The following is a 20,956-nucleotide window of genomic DNA, read 5'->3' as shown; positions in this document are numbered from 1 at the left end:
GCGGGGGTAAGCATGGCTATAGTGCCGCCGCCTGGAGGGCTCTCACTGTAGCCTTACCTCGTCTTGTCTCCTTAATGGTGCACATACTTCGAGGGAGGGAAGTAGCCGGCTAACGGGGGCCGGCTACGTCCCAGGCCGACTGGGGGAGGCTTGGCCGCCTTCGGGTGTCTCTCCGGCTGGCGGGGCCCGCCACCTATGGCCCGTACTGACAGCCTGTCGTGGGTGGCGTCATGGTCAACATGGCAACAGTGCTGCGCCGGACGGCGCACTGTGGCCATGCGTGCTCCGGGATTCGGGGGTGGCAGGCTCTACTGTAGCCACGCCCTTTCTCATCGCCGTTATGGGGTTGCAGACTTTGAGGGGGGGACGCCTGGCTGCCTGCCAGGAGCCGGCCTTCTCATAGCCGGCTACTGGGAGTCGGCCCTTTTCGCGAGGGCCAGCATAGCCTTGCCGCCTTCCGGAAGCCGGCCAGTGGGCCAGCCGGCCATAGGAAGGCGGTCATGTGTCTTGGACGCTTGAGGGCTTGTTCTGCCTAACAATTTTTTAAGAGCCAGGGGGAGCCGGCTAGGCTACCCGTGGTTATTTACTCCGACATGCGTGCTCCAAGGTTCGCAACTGCCACGTTCGGGTTGCACTTGGCTCTTCGGCTCTTCGAGAAGACGAACAATGATGTTACTACTACTGCTTCTACAGTATCGAATACACTGATGCATGTCCGTCCACCGCAAGCGGGAGGGATAGCTTGTTGTAGTACTATACTCCCTCAAAATCTTCAGATTTCCATTTTATAAGGCTTGTTTTGAGAATAGCCTGGTTAAAGCTCTGAGGTCTTTTCTATTGCTGCGTTGCATTTAATTCCCTGGTACCATTTTCAAAAGAAAATTAATCACAGAGCCAAGTCATTGCTCCTTTCTTCCCTCGACTGCATGCATGCAGCTGACTGGACATTAAAACGAGATAAAAAAACAAAGACTGACCAGTGCATGCGCCATCTGGATGAGAGAGAGAGAGAGTGGGATGCATGCGGGCTTGGGGCGCTGTAGTTAATTGCATTGGCAATTGAACAGGCTGAGATTTAATACCAGGATGATGTAATTGGGCATTTTTCACATAAGCTCAATTCACCTCACCCAATAGACATTTACCTTGGTTGGTGGGATTTCAGATATGAGCCCTATAAACTGGTAAGGAGGGAGTATAAGAAAAAGCCTGTCCTCGTCTGCGAGCCACCGCGCGCATGGGCGAGGGAGAAGGCGTGTAGTAGTAAAATCAAGCTTCTCCTCATTGTACGAGTTGACGCGACACATCATAGCACTGGCCCCACATGGTTGCCTCTAAACTTGGCTGAAAGACCCGCAATGTACAATACTCCATTTGCTGCAATCTCTAACATTTACCCCACCACAAATTAAAATATATATTCCTATCTTGACCAGATGAGCGTGCAAACTAGAATCACCAGGATGACAGGTAGGGCCAGAAGATAATTTTAATCAAAAAATATAGCATGGAGCCGACCCTAATGATTTTAAGCTTACAGGCACAGTACACGCTATCCTAGACTACTCTACACATAAAACTGCCACACGAGCGTCCGGGTTGCGCTTGGCTCTTCGCCTCTTCGGGAAATCGAACAAAATGATGAAGTACTACTGCAGTGGAGGAGTACTACAGTAGGCTTCTGGCCATCTGACACCGATTGAACTGCCGCATGTCCACCGCGTACAGGAGGGAGAGCGTGTAGCTAACGAAAGCTTCTCCTAGTCCTGCCAGCCACCATGCTCATGGGCGAGGGAGGGACGCAGCTTCATTGACTTACTGCTCCTGCCTTTGCGTCCATGACAGGTGGGCCCAACAGGTCGGTGGCCCACCTGTCATGCAGCCAAAGGCAGGTGCGGTTAAGGCGAGAGGGCGTTGTAGTAATCAAACTTCTCGGTCTTGTACGAGTTGACGCGACACATCAAAGCACTGCACTCGATATATTTCAATAATTTGTGTTTACCGATGCATTAATTACAACGCATGCATGCATGTCGTGACTCTCCTTTTGATACTTGCATGTGTTGATTTAATGCACCTTGAAGTAGTATGAATATGTGACTGTAAAGCTTTGTAATGCCCCGGCCCTAATAAAGCGAGAGATGGTTGTGCACGAGGAGGGCGAGATCATGCAGACGGAACAGGACCCGGCGATGGAGCTCTCTATGGTCTCGATAGACCTCACCTTGCTCCACTTCCCCTTGTGCCTCCACCCCTTGAAGCCTCCAGTGTATGAGGTTCGAATACACCTCGTCCGTTGGGCTGATCGAGCAAGGTGCAGGTTTCTTGATTGATGTGTTGTTCGATTGATTTGTGCAGTGCAAGGGAGGGCACCTGGCTTGCGCGGACTGTCGCGTCGAGCGCCCCGGGAACCAGTGGCAGTGCCAGAAGTGCGAGCGCGGCTGTGGCTTCGACGTGCGGAACACAGCGGTGGACGCCGTCCTCTCCTTAGTGAGGGTGGAGTGCCCGCACGAAGGCTGTGGGCTCTACGTCACTTACCACAAGCTCGCCGATCACCAGAGCGTGTGTCCGCTCGCGCCCTGCAAATGCCCCGTGCCCGTTTGCGGCTACGAAGGCCCACCGCCGTGGCTCTCCCACCACATCAGCACCGTGCATCCCATGCTCATGCACAGGATCCAGTACGGCAAGGCGCTCCAGCTGCAAGTGCCACTGTCGGAGCCACGGCTCTTGCCGTTCGCGGAGGAGGACGGCCGCGCGTTTTTCTTGGTCGGCGGTGTGCTCGACATCGGCGCGCCTATCGCCGTGTCGGTCATCTGCATCAGAGCGGGGGCGTCCCCACTGCCGCACTACATGGCCAAGCTGTGGGCGAACGGCCCGCCGGGGGAGCCCAAAGGCAGGACCAACGCCGTCAAGGTGGAAATGGAGGTGACAAGCAGCAGGGATCCCAGCGACGTCGCCGTGTAGGAGCTGACCTTCTTCACAGTTCCGCCCAAGCTGCTGGCCGGGGCTAAGCTGGTGTCCCTCCACATTCAGATTGACAAGCTCACATCCTAAATGATTCTACAGTGCCTTTTGTTTATCTTAGTAATATGCTAATATAGGGGTTAGTTCGGTCTACTTTAGCTTAAGAGATGGTGGGTTTTGGTGGCGATGCAGCAATTACCTCGACATCAGATCAGCAGTGAAAGTAATTTCGAACAGTCGAATGGATATTTTGTGTCTGTTGGATATAAAGATCCTTTGGGTAAGAAGTAACAGCTTATATGCTTTTTTTTCGAAACGGAACAGCGATACTACTATAATTTTTGTTGACATGCACTAATATTTTCGAAACGGACGTCGGGCTGTAGCTAGAAGGGCGGTTGGGACGCGGCATCGGCCCATACCGCGGTGACCCCCGATTGGGATGCACCGACTGTGGATTTTCTCCCTCGCCGATGTCGACCGCGTCTACGCAGAACATTGTTCCCTTCCTCCAGCTGCGAGATCAGGCCGGATATGTGACCAGCGGTGTGGCCACCGTCATTCGATGCTTGTGAAGAGAGCAACCCAAGCAAGAAGGCTTGTAGCTTAGGCTCCTGCTAGTGTATATATAGTGGTTTTCTTTTTCTCTCCATATCAACCATTTTATATTGCGTACGTGTCATTGAAGAGTGAAATGATGGTTGCTTCTTCCGACTAACTTACTGCGTGATTTGACTGCTCCTTTAGTGGCCCCTACACGTACTCCCCCTACGTGTATGCAACAGTCACACGTACACATGGACACAAAAACGCGCGCGACGCCCTAATGCATGCATGTCCGTGCATGCACACACATACTCAGCCAGGGTGAGCTAGTGACCGTATAAACACCGAAAAATGTATATATTGAGCGCAATGAGCGTATTATGAAGTCACTGGCCGTATTTTTACAAATATACAGTGACAAACAGTGTATTTATCTCGTTTGAAATTAAGCCATATTAACCGGAGAGGAGGCAGTATGGACTTGCATTACTTTGCTGTGTCCCGTCAACTTGCCGAACGAGGAGAAGCTTGCAGGACGGGAGAAGCTTGCGCGCGGTGGCTCGCAGGACAAGGAGAAACTTTTGACTAATGCAGGATGTCCTTCGCTCAGGCGGTGGACGTGCAACAGTTAATTCGGTGTCAGATTGCCAGAAGCATACACTATACTAGTACTATTATTGTTGCACTTCCCGAAGAGGCGAACAGCCAAGCGCAAAGTTTACTAGTACTAGGAACCGGATGGAGGAGCGTCTGCATTCTTATTATATTTTTAAAATGTGATAAAGCAATCTTCAACACATTTGGTTCTCTTCGAGGGTTCTCGCATGTGATAATGGAAGTTGATTGCATGGAACACTCGCCACAATTCTCGCTTAATTCTGGCTCATATCCTGTTACAAATAGGAGCGCTCGGTAATATTTCCTCTCTTTTTTGTTATCCAGCATGTAAACAGGTCAGCAAACCTTGCGGCGCATCTTTGTGCGAACCGTGCTTGCTGCACTTTGAATGTGGCCGAGAGCTGGCTTGATGAAACACCTCGATTCCTAATTTTTTTGCGGGGTACCTCGCTTCCTAGTGACCAGTTTCTTGGCTGATCGTCCTAAGAATGCTTATATATGAATAAAGCTCTCTCATTTACCCGCAAAAAAGATTAAGCCATATTAACCGGAAAGGAGGGAGTATGGCTAGCACTACTTGTTGGTGTGTCCCGTCAACTCACAGAACGAGGATAAGCTTGCAGGACAAGGTGAAGCTCGCTTACGCCTTTTGACTAATGCAATGTACCTCGCACAGGCAGTGGACATGCATCAGTTCATTCGGTGTCAGATTGCCAGAGGCATACACTGTAGTACCGAACATGTGGAGTACCATCATTGTTCGACTTCACGAAGAGGCGAAGAGCCAAGCGCAAGGTTTAGTCGTACGAGTACTGCTACTACTAGAACCGCATGGTGGAGCCTCTGTACTCTTATTTTTCTTAATCTTTGATAAAGTACACATTTATTCCGGAGAAGGGCGGAAAACGGCAGCCCAACATGTAATGATGATATCGATCAACCATGCTCGAATATATCTTGGCCTCCGTGCGAGCCCGTCTGTGTATTCTCGCTCCTCATCTCTCTCAAGGAACGGCGGGTTGGCCATTTTGCCGTCAATTGAGATCGGTTTGCTCACACTCCGGTCCCACATGTCAGTGATATGCCAAGACGAGGTGCGTTGACCAACTGGCCATACGCGTACTTGGTTTTGCACCTTCATACTACTCCTCCCTCCGTCACAGTTTACAGGGTGCGCTTCATTATGATGCATTTCTCTCAATGCATTTCCACCACCAGAGAGACTTTAGACACGTTTGGTTTAATGCTCAATTAATTAGGGCGTGGTAACCGCAATTTTCTCTCGACGTAGTACTACGGAGTGGAGTAAGTGCATGCATGTGTCTACCCGGGGTGGAAGCACTGCATGCATGTGTGTACGCATTATTTCCTCTAGTAATAGACGTCGTGCCATAACTACCAATGCTATTTTTCAGGCCGATCGCTAGTCGCCTTGGTCCCAGAGATTTTCTCTTTTTCTGAAGCGCGCTCTATAAACAGTGACGGATGGAGTAGTATGAGCGGATTCAAAGAAGAGCGTATTGATGGTTGCTTCTTTCGAGCAACTTATAGTGGGAAAGGTGGGGCTTATGATTTGACTGCTCATTAGTCACTATTAATGCGGCGCAACGACCGGTCTAAGTCTCCCATGCAGCTGTGCACTACCCCCTCGGTTCTTAAATATACTCCGGAGTATTTGTCTTTCTAGAGATTTCAACGAGTGACTACTCAAATATTTGTCTTTTTTAGAGATTCAAATGGACTACTACATACGGATGTATATAGACATATTTTAGAGTATAGATTCACTCATTTTGCTCCGTAGGTAGCCACTTGTTGAAATCTCTAGAAAGACAAATATTTAGAACGGAGGGAGTACACATACGAAGCAAAATGGGTGAATCTACACTCTAAAATATGCCCATTTGAAATTTGTAAAAAGACAAATATTGTTGATGACAGTTGCGACGACAAAAAAGAAGCATATTTCTTGTCCTAAGGGAAGATAACAACACGGTTGTGTTTGTCTAAAACGGTGTGAGGACGAGATTGCAATATGGAAAGTACGCCGGACGAGCTAGATTTTGTGCAAAGAACTATGGAAGATCCACATCCAGCGACGTGGGAAGACGGGCAGTGGAGCAAGGCCGGAGGGGATACCTGGAGGTCGTCGGGATGTAACTAGGTGAGCGGCGGCGGGCGGAATCTGCCAATATTGCGGCAGCGAGTAGGTGGCGTAGGCCCTACCGCGCCGGAGCTTGGTCAGAGAGAACGGCGTGTACCGCAGATCGGGACGTGCTGCCTCGGCGCCGTCGAACGGAGAAACGATGCATGTCCCCCCTTTCCGCCGGCGGACGGGATGCGGCCGGATCAGTGACCAACGGTGAGAGAGAGAGAGGCCACCGCAGCCTTGTGTGAGATACTCTGAAGAGAGACAAACCAGGCAGGGAGGCTCCATTGTATATAGTGGAGTAGACTACCTTTTTCTCCATAAAAATCGGTTCATATTCTGTGTACGTGCCATTGAGCGATATAACTTTATTTAAAAATAACGCGCCAACGCATCAAGTCAAACTTTGTTTCGTGCACGCGTGGTACACGACCTCCGTAGGTAAACAACCGTACACGCGTTCAAATTAGCACGTGGGCTGCCATTTCGTACAGAAATGAGCTCCACCGTGTACCCGCGCGGGTGTGGCTGGGCACGAAGCGTGAGTACATGCACGGTGCACCTATTCTCTTCTTGTATACGTACACCACCTACGTGGGGTTGTGTGAGAGAGATACAAACGTAGAGAGATATATTGTGTGGGTTCGTGAGAGTTTTTTTAGGGGGGGGTCAATCAAAAAATGTAACATATGCAATGTGTGTGAAATAGAGTCTTGGATATATCATATATATAGAGGGGGCGATCCACGAGAAGAGAGTGGAGGTATCATCGACTTGAGGTGTCCATAGAATCGAAGAGAGGGATGATGTGTGTGTGTGTGTGCGCGCGCGGTCGATAAAGAGTGCCATCGAATTTGTGTGTGCCCACGTCAAAGATATGGAGTGGTTGGCCTACTAGAACGAGAGAGGGGACAGGTGTGGTTTGTCTCTGTGGCATGGATACAATGGTTGGTATATGTGAGGAGGAGGAGAGAGGCCTACCTCATGTATTAAGGGAGATCGATCTACCTCATGTATTAAGGGAGATCGATCGGCATCCATGCATATGTGCAGGAGAGGAATAAGGTTGGGAGAGAGACAGAGCTAGAGTGTTGGAGGGGGTGGTAGTGGAGTTGCTTCTAACAAATGGTGGAATAGGATTGCTAGACAACCGGAGGGCACGCCTGCAATATCAATAAGAGAGGGGATGGATGCCTGTCTGTGCACGTGCGTGTGAGAGACGGGTCAGGAGGCATGCACGAATGATGAGGGGGGCGATATGGCTGTGGTAAGCAGACATAACTACATAGGAAGATCAATCGTCCTTTGTCAGAGAAAGGAGAGACATAACTTGTGAGGTACGTCGATCGATGGGGGGGAATAGTTAAAGTCGACCTAGGTATATGTTGGGAGATCAATCGATATACATGCATGTGTGTGTTAGAAGCAAATGAGGCACGGGGAGAAGGATAGAGAGAGGGATGCATCTAGGAGGTGGTGCAAGAGTCATACTATATCGAGGGGAAGGAGTGTGCGAGTACGAGATCGATGAAAAGAGTGGTGGGAGTGAGGCATGGACGGTGATAAGAGAAGAGGGGAAGCTTGTGTATGTGCTAGGCACACCTGGCTAGAGAGGCATATCGATCGATGTGTGCCGTAAAGAAGGAGCTGGGGGGGCCTACACACACCGTGGGTGAACGACCTAAAGTGAAAAGACGAATTTGCGCGATGGAGCTAGAGAATGCTGAGGGAGGGTTAGAGGGATGCGGACGTCTGCATGCACGAGAGAAAGTTAGCGCTAGCTAGCTACAAAGATAAGAGGATTGTGTGGGTGTAAAAGACGAATAGAGATCATACTTCATTATAAAAAGCGAATTCAGATATTTGAAGAATTTCTCATAGTGTTTTAAACCAACGCATGTGTGAATATATATAACGGTGATACACATGGTGTGGTTATGAACATGTTATGCTACATATAATATATTTTATCTCTACTATTATAAAAAACGGAGTTGTTGATGATGGTGTCATCCTGCAATATAGGCCGTCCGATTTATATCTGACGGATAGGAAGGAAACTCTGGCAATTTTGAAAAAAGATACCCACACCCCTCTCCATATTTGCAAATTAGGCCTCCCCTTGATCATGTTGATGTTCTGTGGAACGCATGGGCATCTTGCTAGTACTACGTATAACATATAGAACATTGATCATAATTTGGGCTAATGTGTGGCTTTTGCAGCTCAGGTCTAAGTACTTGTCATAATGTAGGGGGCGGGGCACTATCCTATGTGTGATAAACACGGTGTACACGTATGGAACATGGTTTAGATTATGAATATATAGTTAGTACATCAAATGTACTATTATTTGGAATCAACATCAAGTGTATTCAAAAAATAGAATTCGAGTTCATGTAGTACACATAGTTCATATCTATCTCTATAGTAATCATGTGGTGTGTTATTAAGGTAATACACGAATGATGGTTGAAGTTGGCAACAATCATGATTATAGATTTGTTATTGAAATAGAGAAACGAATTCAAATTCAGTTCGAATTGCAGTGGTAGTATAGACATTTGGAATGCACTAAAATGTTGGTATGAGTAGGTTACATGCATTATACAACAAGCGAAAAAATTTAATTGGACATAACATGGATTCATACTACCGAATAGCATTTAATTGCACTAAATTGTTGGTATGAGCAGCTTTAAATAGCATTTTTATAGTAAAACGGGGCAAGACTCTCTCTTTGTGTGGTGTGAATAGTTTTACTTTTTTTGTTTTCTTTTGGCTGAGGGAAGTGCGAATTGATTTGGTACGTACAAGTACAATATTACACGTTAGGCTTGTCCCTAAAATTCAACCCGTGCCTTGTTATATCCCGAAAATTCAGATATCGTGCTCCCAAAACTGGCGCCTTCACAACCCGCGCCTTGCTATCCCGAAATTACAACGCGCGCAAAAACTCCCTCCAGCTGCCAAATCCCGACATGCGAAATCCCCCTTCTAACCCTGAGCCGAAAGGGCCGCTAGTTCAAATCGGTGCGGGGTACTTTTGTAACACACCTTACATTTTGGACAAGCGCGTCCCTAAGTCATGGTTCACCCCCTCCCATCGCCTCCTTCTTGCCATTCGAAATCCCAGGCCGCCATAACCTCTCCGCTCCAGCCGCGAAACTCCACCCTCCTCCGTCCGCCACCTCACCGCTGCCCAGCCGGAGCCTCTTCCCCGACGACGTCATCCACCACAACAGCTCGACGTCCCTCGTCCACCTCCCCGGATGAGGATCCGTCGTCCATATCATCGTCCCGCCGGTTCAGCCGCCCCGTCCTCCACCTCCAAGGAGCTGGTTCGACGATCGCCTCGTCTATCTCGGCTGCTCCATCCCCACGGCGCCGCCTTAACCTGCTCCACTGGAACCGCAACATCCTCACCGACTCCTCGGACGAAGCCGAGGCCTACTCGGCACCACCAAAGAGGTTGTACACTCATCACATCCCACCTTCTCCTTAGCTCGACCTCCCGGTGCCGACGGTGCTCCATCCTGCACCCCCATGGAGCGGCTACCTTGAAGTCGGCGCCGCGGGCGACATCTCCATGGCGGCTCTCCCCCAGTGCGAGGCCCCTTCGGCGGCGGCGTCCATACCAGCTGGATCTGCTGCTACTCCGGCTCTCGCTCGCTCGCTCGCGCTGCTGCTGCTCCGGCTCTCGCTCGATCGATCGCTCGCCCAGCTGCTGCTGCTCCGGCTCTCGCTCGCTCGCTCGCACTGCTGCTGCTGCTCTCCCCCTCGCTCGTGCTGCTGCTCTGCTCCGATTTAGCTACACTTCAGTCGACTAAATCGACTTTTGGGTTAGTCGATTTTCAGGGGGTGGGGGGCTCGCCGGAGTTAAGGAAGAACCACCCGCAGCGGCGACGGGGGCTCACTGGACAGGTACCCCACAATCTATCTTAGGGTTCAGGGTGGGGGCGGGGGCCTATAGGGCTGGCCGGGGCGGCGGCGGACCGGCGGTGGGGAGTTGTTTCAGGGCGGCGAGGCGGCACTGGGGATGGCGGTTCGGCCGGTGGTGGCTGGCGGCTCAGGGGGGTGCAGGTTGAAGATGAACTGCAGGCCCTCCCTAAACTACATGTCAAGTGCCTCTCTGCTACCATTGCGTTCAGTTTCGACAGTAACATTCAGATTCCACAGTAAATTTCAGTTTCGACAGTTAAGTTCAGAGTCAACAGTTTTTACCTCATCTGTTGTAGTCAGGTGGTTTTTGGTGATGTAAATTTTACATCTATTTTATATCATCTATTGGAGATGCTATTAGAAACCCACTTGAGATTGACGATGTCTGTCTTGTGCTGCTTCAGCCTTGACGTCTTACGGCTCACCGGGGCTGCTCCAACGATAGAACGATCCATCACAACAGAGCAGTGCCCTGGACGCCGTCTACAGATTCCTCAGATCTTCCTCCACACCTCCGATAGCCACCTCTGCCTCAACTGCTTCAGCGACCAACCCAATGATGCTGAGGTCGACACGGCTACAGCAAAGAGGTTGTACACTTGTTGCATCACTTATTACTATACATTCATGTCGATCCATTAGGGCTATTTTGGTTCGACGGAAAAACATAGCAATAGGGAATCTTCCAATGGCACTCTACTATTCAATTATTCATGCATTTTATTGAAAGGAATGAAGCAAAACATCCACCTGGACCTACTTTTCAAAATCCTATGCATGAAAACAAGACCAAGTGCATTAGTGGCAGAATAACATTCTAACTGTACACACTTTCATATGGTTTCACTTTATTTTGGCCATGTTTCTTTGCATTCCTCTGCTCTTACAATTCCTGTAAACCAAACACCCAAGTTGACAGAAATCCTGTGTTTACAAATGCTCTGTTTACCATGTGCATTCCTATCTTATTCCGGTGTTTTCCTATCCCTGCGTTTTTAGAATCATGCAAGCCAAATGAGCCCTTACAGAATTACTTCAGTTACAGGTAGGTGTCAAAGGGAACTTTGTGTGGTTTGTCCTGCTCCTATCGCGACGTCGTCCACCTCACCTGAGGTGCTCCATCAACAGAAACATCCACCAAACCAGACATCACGACTCCTGACCGTCTTTCGCCGCCTCAGATCTCCTTCCCTGCCGCCGGCACCCACCGCAACGGCATCACCATCATTGACTCAGCAGATGAACCTGAGGAGTACATGGGTCCACAAGAGAAGTCGCACTCTTTTGATTCTGCTTATGTTATGCGTTGCTTAAAATTACATGCTACTTTATCGTCCTGTTCACCTCTTGGACTCCAAGTCAGGTCCAAATTAATGTTCAAACTTGAGTTCTAAATTAGTTATGGGGAACATATCGAGGAAGCAATGAATAGTATCTCTGTCTAATATCTGGTTCACCTAGGGTATGCCTATGTTGTTCATCTTGGGTGGGAAACAAATAGTAAAGCAATCGTCATCTGTCTTTTTATTAAATTAAAGCAATCATCAGCCTGCTATCATTATTTTTGGATCCATCCACTGGTTGTTACCATCACTCTAAATTTCTGCATGCTCTCCTTACATAATCTCACCATATATTTTTTTGTATGCATGTCAGATATTGTACACAGTCATGCTGAACATGTAGAGAAAAAGAGAAGAGTTTTCCGCGGCAATACAATGTCATGCAGACGTCACTCCATGGTGGGTTCAATGGCAAACCCTCCCCACCCCTCTCCAGATTGTAATCCAGAGGAAGCTATCTGTTCTGAGGCGGATTCAGACACCGCTGACCACTCCTATTTACCCCCCAAGGTGTTTGCTCTACCTTGGCATGATGATGTTAGTCATATCATGCATATGTTGCCTTGCAGTGCCTACTTTTGAAATCATATATGTCATCTGCTTAGTTTAGATATGTTCTGTAATGCCACCTGTTTAGTTTCTATATCATATATGGGAATTGTGCAGTCTCACGTCTTTTAGCCAGCCATAATATTCGTGAAATGTGCAATGCCATCCTGTTTAACCAGGCATCATATATTTGAATGATATCTTGCCCATCATTTTCTTCATTACATTTTCATTTGTCGACAATGTTTGTACATTAAACTACTCTTCCTGTGAATCAGCCATTTGGGTGGGAGATTGAAAAATCTGGAGTGAAAACAAGGCCTTCTGAGCAGACAGTGCTACCTGTCGAAGCAGATCTCTTGTTGGGTCCCGATAGCTCCTCAGAGATGGATTCCGAGACAGATGACCAGTCCTATTCCCCCACTGAGGTGTATGCTCTAACTTGGCATGGTTATACTGCTCATATCATGCATATGGTGTCTTGCATTGCATAGATTAGACATCATATACACAATATTCAACACCATGTTCTTAGTTCAGACATCATATTTAATGCCCTCTGTTTAGCATATAAATAACATATGTGAAATAAATGATGCGATCCTGATTACTTAGATAACATGTAGGTGAATTATGTCATGCGGTCCTGTTTAGTTATTCATCATATCTTTGAATTATGTTATGCTATGCTATCCAGTTTAGATAGGCATCATATATGTGAAATTATGTCATGCTATCTGTTTTAGTTAAACAATATACATGTCAACTATTTCATGCCCTCTTTTTTCCACACTATCTATTGCATCTGTCTCTCATACAATGTATGTACATTCAACTATGTTTCCTGTTTATCAGCCATTTGAATTGGAGCGGGTGATGCCAGCATCTAGCAGACTAAAAACATGGTCTTCAAATAAAACAGTGCTACCTCTTGGTGGAGATAGCACCCCGGTTGTACATGCATGAGAACCAGCCCTACCACACATAAGCCAAACTCTCGCAGATTGTACCCCTACTGCGATGGACAGAGAACCAGCTTCACCCAATCTAACCCCAACCCCAGCAGATAGTAACCCAGTTCCTGTTGACACAACACCATCTCCACCACAGAGCTCCCAAACAAGAGCAGTTAGTAAGGCAGCTCCAGTGCCCAAAGGGCCAGTACTACCATGGCGAACCCCAACTCCACTAGTTAGTACGCCTATTCCTGTGGAGGAAGCACAACCAGCTAGTCGTAGTTTAGCATCTATCGCATTTGATGTTGTTAAATCGTATGTGTGTATCTTCCCATCTTGGAAATATTATACTGAAGATGAAAGAAAATGCTAGTTGCAGGTGTTTGTCCAGGAGTTATGTGTAAGTAATGTTATTCATGGCAATTACTTTGCTTTGTCCCATACATCCTACCTCCATGATGGTTATAATACAGCAAATTTTCCCATTTTTCTCTATAGAGAAGGACCAATTTGGAAACTCAGGATGAGGTAACCTGTGCTAATACCTCTGCTATCTTCAAGAATGCTTGGTGGCAGTATCGGAATTACCTGAAGAAAACGTACTTCACCGGCAAAGAATCTCATTAAATTCCCTTACGTTCTCCTGAGACACATTTACTGGACGATGACTGGGAACGCCTTGTTCTGTACTGGTCCCGAACCAAGAATGTGGTAAGGTCTATGAGCTAATTTTCTATTTTTAAGTACTATATTCTTGCGTCTTACTGTACTCTGTTCATGTAGAACAAGTGCCTAAACCTGAAGAACAACTGTTCTAATTTAAGATTCCATTGCTATCATAGTTCAAAAAAGCGCTAGGCGTTAATTGTGCGTTTTGCCACCGCCTTGCGCTTTACTGACCAAAGTGCATGCTTATGCGCAGTTATGCATAGATTAAGCGTAGTTATGCGCAATGCGTTTCGCCAACGCCTAGAGCCTAGGCGCGCTTACGCGCTCGCTTAGGCGCGCCTTTCTTAACTATGATTGCTATTGTGCATACTGCTTTGCTCTTGTATCACTATATTTACTCATACAAACTTATTTTTAAATTGAAGGATCCAATCGAAACTGCAATGGCATAGCAGGTATGTTCACGCATGTTTCTTTAACAGGCTTGCTCTTATCAATAACTCTGTTGATTTCAATTTCAATTGTCTATACAGTTGACTTCTCATATCATGCACATTACTAGCATCACAACAGAGCCAATAGTGTTGTTGTACATGTAGACCCGTGGTACCCATCTGAAATCTTGTTGTGCCATGTAGTTTCCCACGCTTTGTATTCTTTCACTGCTACTTTGTCTTGAACTAATATGATTTGAACCGTGTCTCTATTTTGATTTAGCAAGACAATGCAGTGACCATAGGACATAGATATATGTTTGTTTGATGCTTTTATTATGTACTAGTACTTGGCAATAGAAGACTTGGTAGTTTAATCATGTCCACCTTACTAATGAACTGGTTCACCGAAATGAGTTTCATATACTAGTACATGCTAAACTGTTATGTGCCTGCTTGTTTCTTCTTTTAGAAGCTGACAGAATATTGTGGAAGAGTGCCTTATTAAGCAATGGTAAAGGAAGTAATGCAGACAAGGTTCGGGATAGTGACACATCCTTGTTGGTCTCCAACAAAGCTGATAAAACAGCTAAGGAAGACTATCTCGAAGACAGTGAGACAACCCCAAAGTCCTGTCTTGGTTTAGTGTTGGAGTTACTAGCCACTACCGCTTGCACAAGCTATTCAAACTCACTGTCTGAATCAGTTCGGTTTCTTGAGTCTCAACTACAAGCTGAAAGACATCGATCGGTTGTGCTGCGACAAGAAGCGGAAGGACTGCGGAAGTCCCTGGAGCATTCAGATGCATAGTTTCTGGTGCAACAGCAAGCGTTGGAGGATTTTAGCGCCAAACAGGACAAAGCTAATAAGCTTGCTAAGCTTATTACCAGCATGGTGGATACCACGTTTCTTGAGCTCTTATGAACTTGTTTCAATTATGCTCTTGTTTTGCTGCCGCGTTTATTTGCACTGGTGGCCAATTTTGACGGCCAGTGTATGTAATATGTTGCTTTGTTCCCTATATTTGCACTGGTGGCGAACTTTGATGCCCAGTGGATGTAATATGTGTAATAGCGGTAATACGCTAGCGTTAATTGCTTGCTTATTTATTTCCTTATTGTCTTGTTTAGTTGGTTGCTTGTAATCACTGCAGTTCTTTTTTGGTGTTTTTCTAATAATCATGGCAACACATGGATTGTTGTAACCATGGGCCTCATGTGGGCCGTATGATCCATGGGCCTTCTATGGGCCGTAGGATCCATTGGCCTTCTATACGGGCCGTAGGATCCATGGGCCTTCTACGGGTCGTACGATCCATGGGCCTTTTACGGGCCGTAGGATCCATGGGCCTTCTATGGGGTGTATCATCATTTCGCCAATCATGGGTCGTACTATCCGTGGACAATAACGGGCCATTTATTGGCTGTATTTGATAACTCTATGAAAACAGCCCAACGGGTTTTTTTCGACATGAAAACGGCCCAACGTATTAACAGGCCGCAAATGGGCCGACTGTAACCACGGGCTAAATTTGGCCCACAAGCAGAAAATGACAGTACCGGGCCGTAAGTAACCGAATGCTAGAAATGAGCCCAAGATTCAATGGGCCCTGAGAAGGCCGAAAGATATCATGGGCTGGAAACAGCCCAACAGAATAATGGGTCGTTAATGGGTATAAAGTGATACATTGTTCATTACGGGCCAGTTTTACCATGGGCCGTTAAGGGGCCAAGGGTTACTAAGGGCATCATATGGGCCGAAAGACGTCATGGGCCATACATGGGCCAGAAGTTAAAACGGGCTGGAATTATATTGGACGGCCCAGATGACGCTACTTGGCCTAATTTGGATAGGCCGTAAACGGGCCCTGGGATAGCGGGCTGTAAATGGGCTATATGCGAACAGGCCATTAACAGGCTTGCCGTGGGCCGTCCCGCCACCTTTTGACCATGTCAAACGGGCCGGTTGTCGGTGTCAAAACCGGCGGATCTCGGGTAGGGGGTCCCGAACTATGCGTCTAAGGCGGATGGTAACAGGAGGCGGGGGACACGATGTTTACCCAGGTCCGGGCCCTCTCTATGGAGGTAATACCCTACTTCCTGCTTGATTGATCTTGATGATGTGAGTATTACAAGAGTTGATCTACCATGAGATCGTAGAGGCTAAACCCTAGAAGCTAGCCTATGATTATGATTGTTGTTGTCCTACGGACTAAACCCTCCGGTTTATATAGACACCGAAGGGGGCTAGGGTTACACAGAGTCGGTTACAAGGGAGGAGATCTACATATCCCAATTGCCAAGCTTGCCTTCCACGCAAAGGAGAGTCCCACCCGGATACGGGACGAAGTCTTCAATCTTGTATCTTCATAGTCCAACAGTCCGGCCAAAGTATATAGTCCGGCTGTCCGAGGACCCCCTAATCCAGGACTCCCTTAGTAGCCCCTGAACTAGGCTTCAATGACGATGAGTCCGGCGCGCAGATTGTCTTCGGCATTGCAAGGCGGGTTCTTCTCCAGATTCCGATTACCTGTCGAGTAGTGTTCGGCTTCCCATGAATGTTGCACTCCTTGGCTTCCACGCCTAATAATGGCTATCTTCCACGTGTCGAGCGAATGCAAGAAGTCCGGGCATTTTTACACTTGCCACCCTAACCATGTGAGTAAATCGTCTATTTAAAGAGCCGGGGATCCTCAGATCCAGATCACACCATCCTCCCACAGCGAGTATCCATCAGAGCATGCCCGGAAAAGCCCATCCCATCATGGCCGGCCATCGTAGCTCCTCCTGTCGCTCCCGTAGCACTAAGCCAGGCAATTGGGAGAAGTGTTCCGTCCCCCACAGCCAATTAGTAGAGTTACAGACCCAGGGGTTTCTTCCTCCTGCGTATATGGTCCCCATCCGAGCCGGACTAGCCACTTACAATGGCGGGGAGCAAGCGGAGAGCTTTCCCAACCCATCCATGGGGGAGCGGGTATGCCTTGTCCCTTACTTATTGAGGGGACTCAGATTTCCAATCCATCCGTTCCTCTGCGGGCTCCTGGAGTTCTACGGCCTCCAGCTGCATAACTTTACTGCCGCCTCCATTTTACACATCGCTGGCTACGTCACCTTTTGCGAGCTGTTTTTGGGCTGCGAAGCTCATTTCGAGCTATGGAAGAGGGTATTCTGCCTCGTACCCCGTACACAGGAGGGGTCAATATATCAAGTGGGCGGAGCCGAAATATGGCGCATCGCCGGGACCGGATACTTGTCCGGTACTCCGAAGAAGACATCCGAAGACTAGCCTTCGGAGTGGTTTTATATGGAGGACGTCCCCCTTTCGGACCCTATTCGGATGGGCCTTCGCGATTTTAATAACGCCCCTCTGAAGAAACGCCGCAACCGGCACCCTCGGAGCCCCCAGGAGGAAGATAACAGAGAGGTCCTTTACCTGATGGGCCAGATGAAAACACTGGCCAAATCAGGACTGATAATAATTGAGGTTATGTCAGTATGTATAATGCGGGGGGTGCAGCCACTTCAATATCGGGGACAACCCTGTGGCACTTCAATGGAGAAGACGATGCCACCCGCTGCGGTCGTAAAGGTCCGGACTCCGCTGCTGCTCTAGCGAAAATACTGTCCGATTTATATAAAGGAGAGGAAGAGGAGTTCATCCGCATTAAGCCACGGGATGGATTCTCCATGTACAACCCCCCAAACTGGGTGAGCTGCTACTTTTTACTCCAGACCTTCCCGCATTCTTCGTCATAAGTATTTACCTTGCTATTTCATAGCAGGAACTGCGAAAAGCTGTGAGGGAGGTCCACAGCCTGTCTCCACGACCAGAGGACCCTGACCGGGCCCTCGACCCCGGACTCGAAGAAGATCCGGACACATTTGTGGAGCTCGTCGACAGGACGTTCTATCAGTTAAGCTACGACAGTGCCTTGGTGGCCATCATAGCCGATTATCCTGGACTGCTCCCTCCATCGCATGTAAGTAAAACCGGAGTCCCAACTTCCGCGAAGGATCCCTTTTTTTGCACTTCACCTACCGCACACATATGGTGTCTTACAGGGAATGCCCTCGGAACGCCATGCCGAACCCGCAGTGACTCACCAACAAGGGGCACCGAAACCGGGTAGGCTTAAAAGGAAGGCGGTCAGGACTGAGACGCCATCGCAGAGGTATGAAAAAGAACCCTGCTCCGTGGTTGTCGTCTTGAAAATATAATGACGTCCATGGTTCCTGGCAGGAAAAACGCTCACCGGACCGTATCCGGAGAGCCTGCCAGCCACGCCTCCACCAGCCGGGCTCCAGAGCCGGACTCAAAGGCAGATGATAACGTGGGGACAACGCCGGATGTTCCCCTTACAGAGGATGCGGATAGGCTGTCCGCTACGAATTCCGAAGTGGAGAGTGCCATGAATCACAGGCGTCGCCGGGCCGTACTCCGCGACCCTGGTTTCTCTAAAGAGGCGTTTAATGCCTTCAACTCAGGAGACGCGTACATCTGAGCTGCTCAAAATGGTCTTGCCAGAGCCACGGACCAGTATGTAAAGGATATACGGGTAAGAAAATCTGATAATTATGTATATCAGTAGCCCCTAAGACTTGAAACAGTTGACACAACTGATTTAAGGATCATTATTTGTGTAGGTTCTTACAGAGAAGAATACCTAGTTGTCTCAAGAGCTGGAGGAGTGCAAAGCCCAGCTACGGGCCGCAATTGCCGCAATGAAGGAGTCTGAGAAGGCCCCATCTGATAACACTTGTTTCTATCGAACAGAAGGACATGTACCAGTTAGTATTCGGCATGCATGCAAATCTAACAATAGATTCTGCAGATGATCCCGGAGTGAATCCGAAGGTCGTACGGGGGGATGAGCAACACGCTCAACGACAGCTAGAGGCTGGCAAGCGCGTGCTTACGCAGGTTAGGCGGGAGAAAAACGATCTCCAAGATGCCAATACTCGGCTAGGCGTTGAACTGAAAGATGTTCGGGCCCAGCTTGTTGACTCCGTAAAGGAGAATAAGAGCATCTCCAGCCGCGCCCCCAACAGGCCCTCCCCAGGCGTTTTTGCCGCGCCAGCGCCGAACAAACGGCCCAGTCGCCCCCCAGAAGCCCGTTTTTCGCCGGCTCGGGCCGAATCTGGTGCCGGCGGACCCAGGCAGAACCCGGCGCCTTGGGGGGGCACCTGGGGCGCCGGCACAAGCGAAAAGGCGCGCGTGGGTCTGCCCTGTCGGCGAGTCGAGCGCCTCTTCCCGCTGTTTCTCCCCGCTTTTCCCCAGTTCCCTCCCATTTTCTCCTTTCCTCCCGCCATTCTCTCTCCCGCTCGCCTCCCAGCCGGCCGCCATGGCACCGAAGAATTACATCGTCCCCCGCGCCGCGGCACCGCGACCGCCTCCGTCGCCCAGCCGGAACAGAGGAAGCCGAGGGCGCCGCCATCCAAGCCGTCGGGCATGACAAACGCCGATTGGAGGGTAGAAGTACAGCGACGGGAGGCCGTCACCACCGACCGGCGGAACAGGGCCCTCGCCAAGAAGGCCCGTGACAACGCGGCACGCGCGGCTGCGGGTGCCGCTGCCGCTTCCGCGGACCAGGCCGAGGCCGAGGCGGCACGCGCGGGGATGATGAATCCCCCCGGCAACCACGCAACGTACGCGCCCTGGGGCCAGCAAGGTGTCGGGTCTCTGACGCCGCAGCCATGGGGATCGCCAGGCTACACCGACGGGGACGTGCACGGTGGGTTCAACCCAAATGTCACGTTCCCGCATGGACACCCGGCCCAGCGCACGCCCTCGCCCGCCTTCACCGGCGTGCAATACCCTCCATACAACTACTCGCCGCCCGCGTACGCGTCCTCCCCGACGCCCCCTCCCCGCCGTTGCGCACTGCCCTTCTCGCACCAGGGCGACGCCGACGAGACCGAGACCGACATGGACGACATCATCGCGGATCGGCCGCGGCCGCCGCGTCTCCCGGGTTCACCGCGGATGAGGCGGTGGATCTCAGCGGCGGCATGGACGACGAGCTTGGCTACGTCTACGGCGACGAGGAGCAGGAGGAGCAGGAGGACGAGGACGAGGAGGAGCCGGCGAGGAGGCGCAAGAAGAAGAAGCGGACGGCAAGGTCAGCCGAGCCGCACATCAAGTGGGCGTCTAAGGAGGAGGAATGCCTCGCCGAGGCATGGAAAGTCGTCTGCCTCAACCCGACCACCGGCGCGAACTAGAGCATCGACACGTATTGGGCACGCATCAAGGCCGAGTTCGACGAGCGCAAGCTCGTCGACCCCTACTTCAAAGGCGTCTACATGCAGCGCGGGTCGATGGCGATGGCGAACCATTGGGGCGCATCCAGGGGGCGTGCAACAAATGGCATGGTGTCGTCGAGGAGGTGGCCGCTCGCCCGGAGAGCGGCGCCAGCATTGAGGATCAGGTATGCCACGCCGGTCTCCCGTCTCTCTTCGTCGTGTGCGCCCGCCAACTGTTTTTTCGTCCCTGTGCAGTTGCTGCGCATGTTCGGCCTGTATAGGAAGAGCAACAACGACGCCGGAGGCCGACCTCGCCGTCTGATGCGCGTTTCTGTTCTGATTTTTGTACGCCGAACTTTTCATCGATCGCCGATCACCGCTTGATCGCCGGATTGTGGCATTTATTTTTGGGCGTGGGAATGAACTACGTTTGAATTTGCCAAGGCTGGGGGTGCCTGGGGCCGTGGCTGGGAGCTAGGCCGCCCCCAGGGGCCGAACTAGCGTCGGCTCGCCCCCAGGGCGCAGTTTTTTGGCACCCTGGGGGGCC

Source organism: Aegilops tauschii, chromosome 3 (genome assembly GCF_002575655.3).
Source record: "Aegilops tauschii subsp. strangulata cultivar AL8/78 chromosome 3, Aet v6.0, whole genome shotgun sequence".
Lineage (NCBI taxonomy): Eukaryota > Viridiplantae > Streptophyta > Magnoliopsida > Poales > Poaceae > Aegilops > Aegilops tauschii.
The sequence above is the reverse complement of the archived record's forward strand: the minus strand, read 5'-3'. Positions refer to the sequence as shown.